Genomic DNA, 14,717 nt, shown 5'->3' on the forward strand with positions numbered 1-14,717 from the left:
TATTATTATAATAGAAAATCTCTTTGAAACTATAAGTTACAGGTGACAAACAAATCAATCAGCATAATCAGACTGTAAGTTATGAGTACAATTAACATTTACAGCATGTCTATCTACTTGGACACGCACATGTATTTTTTCCTCATATTTATGTAAGTATTCATCAATTAAAAAAACAAAGTCAACCTATAGTTGAAATAGTATATCAATTAAAGCTAGAATTATTCACATAGTATATACAAACCAACAATACCCAGCAGCAAGAAGGCTGTGTAATTGTCTACAATGTCAGTATACTTAACACTTAAAAGATCTTCATGCGTCATGGAAATAAATGTCACATCTATGACTCCACAGAAAGTGGAGACCTGAAAACTGACAGGAGTTTGAAACCAGTCGGGGCTGCATGCTGAGTTCCAGACCAGCCTGAAATATAAAGTGAAGCCTCTATAAATCAAATACAACAAACAATACAATATCAGGAGATTTAATAAAAGAATGTTTTTAAAAACTTTATACACTAACACACAGTCATGCCTTACTTCTGAAAACTGAATGTGCTCACTTCAGCAATCATCATGCTGCTATGGAAACAGTACAGAGAAGATTAGCATGGCCTCTGCACATGTATAATATATAAACGTGGGAGGTTACTCACACTGTCGAGTGGTGTTAGGGGCTGTGGTGTACATCAAAGAAACACGACAACAGACAAAAAGGACATTTTGAGGTGGTAATGGTAAGGTTTGATGTCCTGATATTACTGTTGGTAATATAAGGATATACTAGTCTGTAATTGCGTTTGTAAAGCTAGTGAATTTTATATTAGTTACATTTCAGATAACCTGATGAGAACACTTGCAAATTCTAGAATGGCTTCCCTGTTAGAATTCAGGTTCTTGTCTCCCCACAGGAGGCACGGGGACTGTCCCTCTTTTGCTTGCACCTTAAGAGTTTCAACATGGCAGAAGCAGCAGGCTTTCTATTAACTTGTCAGTCGCTAGCAATCAGGTGAGACCTCAGCACATTTAGACCCCAAAATGACTGTGTCAATGTAAACATCCTATGAACTAAATAGTAAACTAAACTAACGCAAATGTACAGGGGAAAAAATGTAATGTGGAATGATCCCATATGTGTAATATATATACCAATGTTCTGCTTCTCAAAAACCAAACAAAATACTTTAAGAACCATATCTTTCCCAAGTTAAATGTGATCTGACTTGTGATAATAAAATTCAGGGTTTTTCCCACTACCGTGTACTGGTTAAACTTGAACACAAGCATTTATGCTCATATGTCCCACAGACATTAAGCGTCTGTGGGTGGGTGTCTGTCGCCAGCATACACATTCACAGCAGCTGAATCTTTTGGTATCAGTGCTTCCCAGGGTCTTGCTTTTTTCTTCCTCTCAACTTTTTTTTTTTGCCTGTCAGTCTGATGAGGTGGGGAAAATGACGCTTGAACAGAAAACAAAACTGAAGGTAAAAACAATCAAGAAAGATTGATTGACCCCACACTATCACCTAAGTGTCAATAACACTGAGCTACTGGGCTTCTGCACTGTTTTTCTCTGAACTTTTAGCCTTACATCAGTCAAACCCCAAGATAACAATCCATCATGGAGTCAAAGTGGCGAACAACTGTGTGGTCCTTTGATAAGGGAGAGTGTCACAATTTGTCTCCTTCCCTTCCCACAGATTGCCTCAAATAGGGTAAAGCTATGTAACAACAGCTGCAAAGAGCCCAAAGACATTCTTCAGTGTGGAAAAAATTCTTATGAAGTGCATACAGTAGCGATCTAAGCAACTATTAAGAAAGGAAAACAATGATCATTTATTAAATTTTCTTGTTGAGTTTATTTGCTCTGTTCTTTCTAAGCATCATATTTAACAAACTAATTGACCAAATGGGAAGATAGTGATTTTAAAAATATCCTGAGTGTCACAAAGCTGTCTCTATACAATCTGAGAAATATTTTAACTCTGTGGCTGGACTGAATTTCCATTTATGAATTGAATATAAGGACAGTTACAAATAATTTGTGTGTTTACATGTTATATAAAATATCTGTGCTATCCCCATTCTTTCTCTGAAATAATACCTCAGTATATCCAGTGAAGAATAATTAGTAGCCTAGAAAATGAGCATGTCAAACTAGGACCTTTTATGACTTAAATATGCTTCTAAGGTTCATTTAAGCATTTGAAGAACAATATGTTTAAAAAATGTTTAAGAGCAAACATTGTTTTCCAAAGCCTGAAGTTGTTTTCCAAGAAGAAACAATTTCTTTTATATGTCTATCAACATTTGTTGATGTCATATCACTTTAAGGATTATGGTGATATAATCATTTTAGTGTATCCATTGACAAAAATGTAAGAACCAACCATATAAAAAACAGCGAGCATCAGGTTCACTGAGTTGGATGTGGTGTGGTACAATAAGGACCCTGAAAATGAGCCTGTCACTAGAGCAGGGCAGCAAAGAGTGAAGGAAGCCACTGACCAAGAAGGAAAGAACCCAACAAGCAAAGTTTGCTTTAATCAGCATCTGATTTGGGGTCAATACTGTTTGGTCCTGGTTGAGTACCTTTAGAATCAGGCTCCATGTTCTGTAAACATCAGGTAATAAAGAAGTGCCTTCCTTGTCTCAACAGTATATTGCCTTCTTTGGCCACAGGTAAAGTATTATATATTTCATGAAAATATTTTAAGTACTAAAAGAGATAACCATCTACAAAGTTATATAAGTGTTAACTACTTTCTTTTTTTAAATTTCCCTTTGCTTTGTGTTTTAATCCATAAACTAAGGCTACACTGCATTTCCTACACGGATACTTGCAGTATGTTTTTTAAAGTATCTAACTACTACCTTGTGCCTCATGGAGGTCAAGAGTTCTTCTCCATGGGTTTTTGAGGATTCAGTTTCTCCCCTGATGAGAAGAGTTGAGACTTGCTTGGGATTTTTGAACAAATGACCTGGAGACTCCACTTGTATGATGTTTCTTAGATGAGGCATTCAAATTGGCTGTTCTGTCCTAATCTGTTTTTAAATGTAATGAGTTCCCACATCTGAACTATGTGATACTGGAACCGCACTCAAAGACCAGTGAAGAAATGACATCACAAGGCCCCCAATGAAGACTCTAAAACTATGAGTATGGAGAAGCATGTGAAGTGATTTATTGGCAAATTGTCCCAAATTAAAGGTGTTTTCAACCTGAAAAACTGCTAGAAATATGCTTCTCATTTAGCAATACCTGCCCCTCACAAGACAAAAGCAAGAGTCTCTATTGGAGGTCTTTTACTCCAGGCATATAAACTCTTTGGAATCCCATATTCCAAATATTCTGGAAAAAGAAGTTACCAAGGCAATATAGAATTAGAGTCTGTGCTAGTTGGAATTTTAAATTTTCATTTATCTTTATTTTTAGTTCTATTTGTTTGAATCAAGCTAGCTCTAGACAACAGTCACACTCATTTTGAGGTGCTGGATCTTTCCAGAAGGTCGGTTGCATTTGGACTGCTGCTGTGCCATCAGGACAAAAGGCTTTGCTGTAACCAAAGAGAAAGCTGCTTGCTATTCCAACCAAATGAGGAAATTAAGTCTATATTCTGTATCGTAATAGTCCATAAGCATGTTCTAACAGCATTTTGCCTGCAAGCATTATTTATAAGAGTATTTCCAAACATGGATAACTATGAAACTTAGGTCAATTCAGCTACCAAGTAGAAAATCCTGATATTAAAAAAATGAGAAATACATTGTGATATCCAGCTCAGAAGCTTCCCCACTTAGTCTAAATGATTTCTTGCACATGTACACATACATAAGTCCACACAAATATGCATACACATCACATGTGTCCCAGTACTCAAATGTTTATAATGGCAACTCCTTGCATGTAAAATAGATGATAAAGCATGGCTGTTGTAGAAAGCAACTGAACAGTCATGTGTGGCCATCCAGTGAGGACATGTTAAGGATGACACAATTTGAGAAAACGGTGCCTTAAGATCAGATTCTATTTTTAGGCAGGGTTTTTTCTAGACACATGTTGAAAACCCATAAAGAGGATTTTAAAAGTGTTATTACTGGTAAGTTATTGCACCCTTAATGTGGACCGTACTGTGGCAATAGAAGCTCCGGGAAAACATCTTTTCTTTCTGTCTCTTTCTCTCTCTAAACTTTATTTATAGCCTTGCAAAAGACTAGCATTCACATAACCCGTCTGTGCAGGCATGCCAGAAGATTAATGATATCGCAGTGTTCTTGAGAACAAAACTGTGTCTACCACGGTGTTGAATAATCTCCCCTTTCACACATTAGAAGTGAGATGAGGCCTACTTTGGAGAGCAAGGACAATGTGTCACAAAGAGCTGCTTAGCTTACAGACACGCCTGTATTGCTATCCTGAGTCGCACAATGTTTTTGTGCATGTTATCTTAGGAAGAAGGAAGCTTTTATCACCATCTCTTTTTCCAAAATTTACATACAGCCTCAAAATCTGACTTTTTCAACATGTTTTTCACAATCTGTTGCTGGTAAGAATTGAAAATTCACAGAGAGTTGTACATCATGACCTCTTATCTCAGATCTTCTCAAATTTAGCTAGGATGACTAAATGCTATTTAAGGAGTTAATGTTTTAGGTGGAATTCTTTTTGTTAAAGTTTCCTTTTTTCCTGGTAATGATAATAACACAGCCCATATTTTCCTGAAACAGTCTTCACATCACGTAACATGACAAGAGATCACCGTACTACTGTATCTCCACTTAACCTCCTGGAAATTCATTGCTATTGTTACCCCTGGATTGGTATTATCTACTTTGAGAGATCTGCAGCTCACTGAAAATCAGCCCTCTAAGAAGGAAACCACAATTCACATTCAGGTTTGGAGCCTTAAAGCCACATTCTAAACAACTAAAACACTGCCTTCCAGGCTACACATTTAATATAAGCTCTTTCTCAACCCCATGCAACTAATTGATTGTTTATAATGTCTACACATTTTGTTATCAATGTTCACATATTTGTTATACAGAAGTATTAAAAATTTTAAATTATAAAAATGATCCAAACGGAGTTCTCACTTCTAAAATGTAGTAGGATCACAAAGGGAGGTTAAGACCATCAAGGCCCTGGTCATCTAGAGTTCTGCATAGCTGCATAGTGGAATGTATAATGTTTGAATAAACTTGCACTTGTCCAGTGTTAAAATCCACATGCACGTATACAATTTGAGTAACAGTTCCCTTAAAGTATGTCATAGGAATGTTAATATTAATTTTGATATAGGTTTTTGTGATTCATACCACTTATATATGTGCACATATTTCACAATCCAGACATTTGGTTCTCTACTTAACAGTACATTTAGACTTTAGTGAGAAATAAAAAAAAAAAGTAGCATGTGGTAAGGTGCTTAGCAGGTAAAGGCTTTGCCATCCAAACCTAAGTTCAAATCCCAAAACCCATGAGGAAGAGAGAACCAACTCTTGAAAGTTGTCCCCTAACCATATCCTCCATATACACATTCTCATTCTATAAAGCAATAAAATATAATTGTAAAAATAAAGTGGGAACGTGATACTGTGTGGTAAATGAGTAATGTAGAGACCCCCTCAAACAACCATGGGAGTCAAAGGATGTGAGAACAATGAGAATTTGAAGTCAAAAAAAAAAAAAACCCACCAGGGATATACACAGGCACTCTCTACATAATAAAACTGTTGTTTACAAGTCATTGAGTAATCAAAATGTATGCATGTCCAAGAAACAGCAAGCAAATTCTGTGGCTTAGAATAATGATTTGGGCAGCATAATAAAAGACAAGATATATGCCACACAAGTCAATGCCTTTCAATTTTAGGTGTACTTCTTTATCTGAAAGAACCCTTGAGATGTATTGTGCTGAAAATTCACTCTCTGAGTTATTTGGAACTTAACATACTAGATTTCCTTGAAATATAATAATAAATCCATATCCCATTTTTAACTGGATTATTTGCTTTGTTGATGTCTAGTTTCTTGAGTTCTTTATATATTTTGGATATTAGCCCTCTGTCAGATGTGGAATTGGTGAAAATATCTTCCCATTCTGTAGGCTGCTATTTGTCCTATTGACAGTGTCCTTTGCCTTACAGAAGCTTTTCAGTTTCATGAGGTCCCGTTCATAATTTTTTTTTTAATCTTAGTACCTTTGTTATCAGTTATCAGTGTTCTGTTCAGGAAGTTGTCTCTTGTGCCAATGAGTTCAAGGCTGTTCCCTACTTTCTCTCCTAAATAGGTTCAGTGTATCTGGTTTTATGTTGAGATCTTGGGTCCACTTGGAATTGAGTTTTGTGCAGGGTGATAGATACACACCTATTTGCATTCTTCTGCATACTGACATCCAGTTAGACCAGCACCATTTGTTGAAGATGTTTTCTTTATTCCATTGTATATTTCTGGCTTCTTTATCTTAAAGGATTTATGTCTGGGTCTGTGACTCAATCCCATTGATCCACCTGTCTGGTTTTATGCCAGTATCATGCTGTTTTTATTACTATAGCTCTGTAGTACAGTTTGAAATCAAGGATGGTGATAGACTGGAACTTAGTCCAATTGTCACCCAGCAACTGATGGGAGCAGATGCAGACATCCACCAAACATTAGGTGTAGCTCAGGAAACTCCACAGAAGAAGGGGAGGAAGGATTGTAGGAACCAGAGAGGTAGAGGATACCACAAGAACACAGCCCACAGAATCAACTAAACCGGTCTCATAGCGGCTCACAGAGACTAAAGTGACTATCAGGAAGCCTGTATGGGTCTGAGCTAGGTCATCTACATATATGTTGTGAGTCTTGGTGTTCTTGTGGGACTGTTAACAATGTGAATGGAGGGTATCTCTGACTCTTTTGTCTGCTTTTGGGACCCTTTTCCTCCTACAGGGTTGCCTTGTCCAGCCTTGATATGAGGGTTTGTGTCTAGTCTTATAGCTTGTTAAGCAGTATTTGGTTGATATTCCTGGGAGGCTTGCTCTTTTCTGAAGGGAAATGGAGAACGAGTGGATCTGGGGAAGAGGGGAGGTGGGGGAAGAGGGCCTTAAAGGAGTTGAGGGAGGGAAGGCTGTGGTTGGTATGTTATATATGGGAGAAGAATAAATCATATATATAATAAATAATGTTTCCTTCTATTGAAAATAATTTTTTCTCTCACACTATAACCTGATTACAGTTTTTCTTCCCTCTACTCCTCTCTTTCCATCCAGATGCATATCCTCTCTGTCACTCATTAGAAAACAAACAAGCTTCTAAGGTATAATAATAAAAGTAAAATAAAATCAGATTAATCAAAATCAAACACATAAGAATAGAACAAAACAATCAAACAGAAGGAAAAGAGACCAAGAAACAGACATAGACACAGAGACCCAACTGTTCACACACTCAGGAATCCCAGAAGAACACTAAACTGAAAGTCACTATATATATATATATATATATATATATATATATATATATATATATATATATATATATATGACCTATAGGATAAAGGGAGAGATGAACAGAGCATATATTAACAAAATAAAAATATGATTTTATTTTTGAAAAGGAAAGTCCCAGACATGACGTTACAAGACAAGAAACCTCCAAAGACACTGATGAGTTCACTTCCTGTCAGCCATCTACTGCTTGGCATGTTGCCTACCCTTAAGAGTAGTTTGTTTCTCTAGTTAGACTCCCATGGAGAAAACTAAATTTTCACTTGCAGGTTGTTATCTACTGGAGATTTCTTCCAGGTTGGGGATAAAGCTTGTGTCTACTTCTCCTTTCAGCTCGAGGACCCCATTTAGTGCAGCCCTGTGCATGCTTCCCCAGTCCCTGTGGGTTCATAAGTGAGGTGAGATTGGTCTTGTTGCTTTAGAAGGCCTTGACTTCATGGTGTCTCCATACTCTCTGGCATTTACACTCTTTCCATCCCCTCTTCAGCAGAGTTCCCTGAGACCTGAAGGGAGGCATTTGATGGAGACAACCCAGTTGTGCCTAAGTCTTCCAAGGTCTCTCATCCTCTGCATAATATCTGGCTGTGGGTCTCTGCATGTGTTCCCTCGGATGCAGGAGGAAGCTTCTCTGATGATGGCTGAGCAAGGTATTAATCTATGAGTGCAGTAGAATGTCAATAGGAATAATTTTATTCCTGTGTTTTGAGGGGTTCTGTTCTTGTTGTTGTTGTTGTTTTAGAACAGTAGTATTTGGTTTTGCACTAGGTCCCTGGGCTATCAAGTCTCAGGTTCTTGGTCACCCAAGTAGTAGCTGGTATGGATTCCATGTCATGGAGTAGGCCTTAAGTCAAGTCAGACATTGATTGGTTATTCCCACAAGCTTTGTGCCACCATTGCCCTACCATACCTTGCAGGCAGGACACCATTGTAGATCAGTTTGTGACTGGTTTGGTGTTTACACTTCTCCTTTGATGGTGTTCAAGTACCTTCCTGTACCAAAGATACCAGCATAGGGGGTGAATGCTCTATGTATGCACTAGTTTGAGTTTTCCATATTCAGTGAGTTGTGTGGGTATTGTCTTCGGCAATGGAACCACAAACTTGCTGTGAGTTTGTGGAGAGCAAACTAAAGTCTTGGCAACAGCCTGTGTTGTTCAGGGATTCCATTGGGATTCCTTTGGCCAATAGCTCAATTGGATGTAACCCAGTTCCAATACAGGAAGCTTCATTTGATGATTAGAGATGGCCAGTTTGGGACTCTGTCTCCCCCATTATTTGGAAATTTTATTTAGATCACGTTGACATATAATATAAAGTTTCTACTGCATTAGATTTCTTTATTGCCCCTTGAATAGTCTTTAATTGTAGCTGTCTCTCCCAATATTTCCCCTTTTGCCCTCCTCTTCCTTTCCCCACCCCACTATTCCTCCCATTCCAGCCCCTCCACCTATCCATAACTATCTATCCTATTTCCCTTTCCTAGGGAGATCTATCTGCCCTGCTCCCATAGTTCCTTAATCTATACCTGACCTCTATTGTGGTTCTACTGATTGTAGCTTGGTTATCATTGACTTACAATATGAAATATAATTGATATCTTTTCAAACTTTATTTTCTTGCTAGATTTCCAAAGATTAATATATATCTGTAGATATATGTAGATATAGATATCAATTTAGAGTATTAATATACAAAAAAGAATTTATAAATGATTGAAACTATATATGTATATAGATATATGTGTGTGTAGTATATAATATACATATATATGTATATTATATTATATTGAGAACTTCCCTAGCATGTGTGAGGACCTAAGTTCAGTTCTCATTACCACAATATATGTACACATATATAAACACAAAATTTATAGTATTATTACATATGGTATATATTAACATAAGGAAATATACAAATTTATAATTACAACATTTCTATACATGTACATTTTCAGGTATATGCATGTGCATGAACACACACACACACACACACACACACACACACACACACATCACAGCCAAGGATGATATCTACATTGTATCTTTACAAATGTAATATGGTTTTCTTAAATTATCGAAAATCTGAAAATAACCAAGCCTCATACTCCCTTTTAGAGGGACATGACAAAAAAAATCTTGACAAAGATACTGGAAATGAAAACTAATAGAAGGCTTTTAGTGTGAAACTACTTGTAGAAGTAAGAAAAATACATTGTATTTCCTTAAATAATTCTCTTCAAAATATTTAATGTTTAAAATCTGTCTCCTTATGGGACTTGGTTCAACAGGAAAGGAAAGAAGTGAGTAGTGAGGCAGAGGATCTCTTGGGAGCATATTCTTTTACAAAACCGGAGAAATGAACCAGTTTCATACGAGCGGTCACAAACGAAAACAGTCAAAATGGAATCAGTTGAAATGGTGAGCCAACTAAACAGAGAAGTGTCACTAGTTTACATCTACGCTGTGTGTGGGGCCCTTGTTCTAAATGACAATTAACCAGAGTGGAATTTCAGTCAATCACTATTTAAACAGTTTTAGTTTTGTGGAAGAACAGAAGTAAATGGTGTTTTAGTGCAAAACAGAGGCTCAAGGAACAGAAAGAAAACAGTGCCACACAACTTAAAACGTTTATAAGAATAAGGAAGAGCGGCTTGAGAAATACTTTCCCTTCAGATATAAAGACGTGACACCTTTGAGATGCATGGTCACTAAGATGAGCTGGTGAACTAAAACACGACACAAACGGCTGTAGCAGTGAAGGCTTGAGTTGCTTCTCAAAGTCTAAACACGGGGCTGGAGTAAGTCCAGTGTACAGCTCTGATATTCCTAACTGGGACTCACCCCAGACCACATGACTCTACTACTCAGCATCTCAGTCCTTATATTGTACTCTAGGATCTCCCTTTGTGCTAGTATTTCAATAGGATCCCAAATTTCTTATTTCAAACAAAACAAAACAAGAAAAAAAGCCAAAACAAAAGCAGAGAATGAGCCTAGATCCATTCTTAAGTTAATTTTAATTGAAAATTTCACAGCCTAATATACAGGCATCGATATGCTTTCATCCTACGCACTTTATTTATTTTAACTTTTTATTTTTGGGTTTTTTTCTTCAAGGCAGGGTTTCTCTGTGTGACAGTCCTGGCTGTCCTGGAACTCTCTTTGTAGATCAGGCTGGCCTCTAACTCACAGAGATCCACCTGCTTCTGTTTCCCAAGTGCTGGCATTAAAGCACTTGGGAAACAGTGCATGCACTACCAGTGCCCGGCTCATTCTATGCACTTTTAATTGTGAATATGAAGCGAGATTCTTTGTAGGAAATGGAAAAATGCAAACAGAATCATTACCTTATTGGTATTTACTGTCTAATGTGGACAGAGGAATAATAAATTGCAAAGAGATATAATACAAAGAAATATAATCTCCAGTAATGGAAAAATTAAATTGTTATGAGATATGGCAAGATATGTCTAGAAAGAATAAATGCCTGTGAAGGATTCCTAGGGGCACTGACGTTCAGGCTAAGCACTAACAGGTGAGTATCAGCTGAGCCAGAGAGAAGTGTGGGCAATTACAGAAGGTTTGTAGGCAAAGCAAACCATTTGTGCACAATGCCAAGGGCAAGAATGCATAACTTCTGTGGAGGATGACCTTGTAAAGAACGACAGTAATCAGATCAGGCAAATCCTTATAAAAGACTATGAAGGGAACGGTCTATTCCGAATCTGGGAAGGAATGTGGTTACAGTTATTTTGAAGAACTATTATATATCTTCTCTGTACAGAACTAAAGTTAGGACTGAGGTGAAAAACAATGATGAAGTCTTGTGTTCAGAGGAGAGAAGAATGTGCTCCTTTGAATGAGAAATGTTCCCCATAGGCTCCTGGATCTGAACAGCAGGTTATGAAACTCCCCCACTTAAGGCTCAGGGAACATTCTGGAAGAGGGAACAGAAAGATTGTTAGAACCAGAGGATCGGGGAGTTTGCTATGGGATTGTGTCTCCTAGGACTGTAGAAGCTACATCCATAAGGCTTCATCAACAAGACTGCCTAATCATGAGCTAAACAAGGACAACATCAATAAACATGCCAAAGTGGATGAGAAAGACCACGAGGCCTCAACCCCACACAAAGAACTGCAGGACACTAGAGAATGCTGAGAGCAGGAGAAATAGACTTCCCCAGGGAAGAACACATTTAAAGCCAAATGTTAGCCCTGAAAATGTGCATATATACAAGTAACATTAAACAGACAGAGTAAGTTACATTTATGTATTTAGAAATATGTATGTATATGCATATACATATACGCCTGCAGGGACAATCAATAAAAAAAGAGACCATGAATTTGAAAGACAGTGAAGAGGGATATAGGGGAGGATATAAGGGAGGCTACGAAGGAGGAAATGATGTAATTACATTACAATCTCAACAAATAAAAAAAGTCATAAACAACAACAAAAGCCTAAAATTGAGACAGGCTGAGGTCTTTGAAGGGAGACAGGAGTTAAGAATGGAGCAAGCTAATCAACTGTCTCACTTATCCAGAGGGCCTGGTCCAGTTCCATGGGGGCTCCTCAGCTATTGGTTCACAGTTCGTGTGTTTCTACTAGTAGGGAGGAGGGGACTGGACCTGCCTCAACTGAATCTACCAGGCTGGGCTGACTCCCCAGGGAAGACCTTGCCTTGGAGGAGGTGGGATTGGGGGAGTGGATTGGGGGGGATGGATGGGGGGGTGAGAGGAGGGAAGACAGAGGAATCCATGGCTGATATGTAAAATTAAATTAATTATAAAATAAAAATATTTTTAAAAAAGCATGGAGTAAGTGGAGCTCTTTCCAACAGTGCATCTTGGATTCTTTCAGAGAGCATTGCTTGAAAAGATTGTCTGCTTATGAAGTGCAACTTCTATGGTGTTAAACTACACCAAGTCTCAGGAGAGATGAGTGGCTTACAGTGTCATCTTTGAAACTACATTGTGGAATTCAAGTGGCCATGACTACAACATGGAAAGGCTTTTTCGTGTGGTCACATGTTGAGTTCTGTAGATAACATGGTATTTATTGTTGCCTATTAAGCCTAAAACTCAAGTGTAACTCTGATTATAGATATTTCAAGAACCATTCCACCTTGATTCTCCCAATGTATCCACTGAAGTAAATGGAGTAATGGACACACATCTTCAATTTTTATTGCCTTTAAGAAGTTCTAATTGCATGTCTTTGTCTGCTTATGACATCACTCATCCAGAAATGCCTTTACAAAATCTTGACAGATAGACACTCTGTTCCACCATGAGAAGGTGGTTAGAGAATAAATTGCCTGGTAAGTTGAGTTTCTGAGAACATCAGTGAAACATTCCTGGTTGGTGTGATATGAAAGAGGAAATCATCTATTATTTTCTTTTCCTTTCCCAGTACTTGGGTAATACTGTGTAGCCACAGGCATTACCTACTGGTACTTGAGAACAAGTTACTATTAGATGAAAGCAGGTGTTCATGCACGCCCTACCACACTAGCATCTGTAATGAATAACAGGGATAATAGTAGTAGCTAGAAATCTTATTTTAAAATCAGTTTATTAATAGAATGATCTCTGAAATAAAATAAACACTAAAATAAAATTGCAAAATTGTGATAAAAGTTCTAAAAACTTGAAAAAGTTTGGAAGACTGTTCAGTTGCCAATTTCATTCCAATTCCAATTTGGAGGTCAAATTTCTGTCTCTTCATTTAAGTGCAGAGTTAGGGTATGGCCAATTAATATGTGTAGTTCCCTGGGTTTGATTCCTAACACAGCAAAAAACTAAAATTTTCAAAAGGTTTACTTCCAAAAGGAAAAAAACAATTCTTGTTTCAGTTGTCTCAATATTCTTTCTTAAGCCACAATTGCACTTTTTTCCATTATTAAAATTTCCAATGACGGTACCATGAACATTATAGTAGGTTACTAGCCAAAGACATGCTATTCTCTTTTTAGGTAAAGAATTATTTCAGTAAGCCTGTATACAACTGACGAGGAATTAGGAAATACAATGACTTGTTTTTAACCACAGAAGTCATAATAATAGTCATTGGAGCCAAACTTTTAGAAGAAAATAAGTTTGTTTCTAATATTCTGATATGTTACAGGGGCCATGCCCAAAGGAGGTTACATTGTCCCTGGGGCAGGCCTGAGGTTGCTTCAGGGGACCCCTCCAAAGCTCACTCTTCTGACTGTGAAGTCTGTCTTGTCACCTCAGAAGGAGGCTATAGTTCTCCACCACTGTCAAGAGACACATGAGCAGCAACCTACGCTTGGCTGCAGGCCTTATTTTAGTATTGGATATCTGATTTTCAAAGGTTACCTTTCCCAAATTAAAGGAGAACAAGACAGCTCATGTGAGGGCTCCTCTGGGCTAACTCTCTGTGCTGACATCAGATGCTTCAAGTTTCTCACTAAGAGGCAAACCTCCAGGTGATAACGGGTCAAAATCACAGTACATGAAAAACGTGGGGCCGGGAGAAGTAGGTGAGGAGGACATCTTCCCCATTTTTATTTCCAGAAAGTGTTATTACTAGGATATTCTTAAGTGAAGGAATTAAAGCAATAGATTATTATTGCAATGCTCATAATAACAAACCTGGAAATACTTGTGTCTGTGCACATTTTTCTACTAATGCTTCCAAGGTAGGGCGTTTTTTTCATTTTTAGTATTTTTCTCTTTGTTTATCATGTCTGTCTTCCTTTCTATTAGCCTTAAACTATGTCCCATTAAATCCAAATACTTTGTTAGTGTTTTTGTGTGATCAAGTGATATCTTTACCTAAATCCCTTGGCTCAACACCACTATAGTGACCCAGTGGACAGATACCCTATATAGGACCTTACTGCATAGTACCGCCATATTTATTAGGGGCTCTGTAAAAAACGATCACCTAGAGCATTGCATTCCTGATTGAAGATCCTCCCTGAACACACATGCTTATTTTGTTCTCTGTCATTTTCTCCTCTGTCTGAAAAGATTAAAATCCTGAGATTTTGGACAAGTTGCTGAAGAATGGAAAAGCATGAACACTGAATGTGGCATGGAGGCAAACTCTGTTTGGATGCTAGCTTTAGAGAGAGACTTGGTAGTTAGCTCTCCCGTTGCCTGGCCTTCATTTGCCTTTGCCGTTAGTGAAAGGCCAACTCCCTTGCAGCCTTTTCAGCAATAACCATCAATCTTGTCCATCAGACTCT

The 14,717-nt window shown here is 37.7% G+C and overlaps 1 non-coding gene across 1 annotated transcript; it reads left to right on the plus strand.

Moving 5' to 3' along the window:
* The first annotated feature begins 561 nt into the window (after positions 1–561).
* Positions 562–664, plus strand: LOC121823011 (U6 spliceosomal RNA). Its single transcript, XR_006064307.1, has one exon. It is a non-coding gene; the product is annotated as a U6 spliceosomal RNA (small nuclear RNA).
* Positions 665–14,717: the final 14,053 nt, after the last annotated feature.

The sequence above is a fragment of the Peromyscus maniculatus genome, chromosome 15, assembly GCF_049852395.1.
Source record: "Peromyscus maniculatus bairdii isolate BWxNUB_F1_BW_parent chromosome 15, HU_Pman_BW_mat_3.1, whole genome shotgun sequence".
Classification (NCBI taxonomy): domain Eukaryota; kingdom Metazoa; phylum Chordata; class Mammalia; order Rodentia; family Cricetidae; genus Peromyscus; species Peromyscus maniculatus.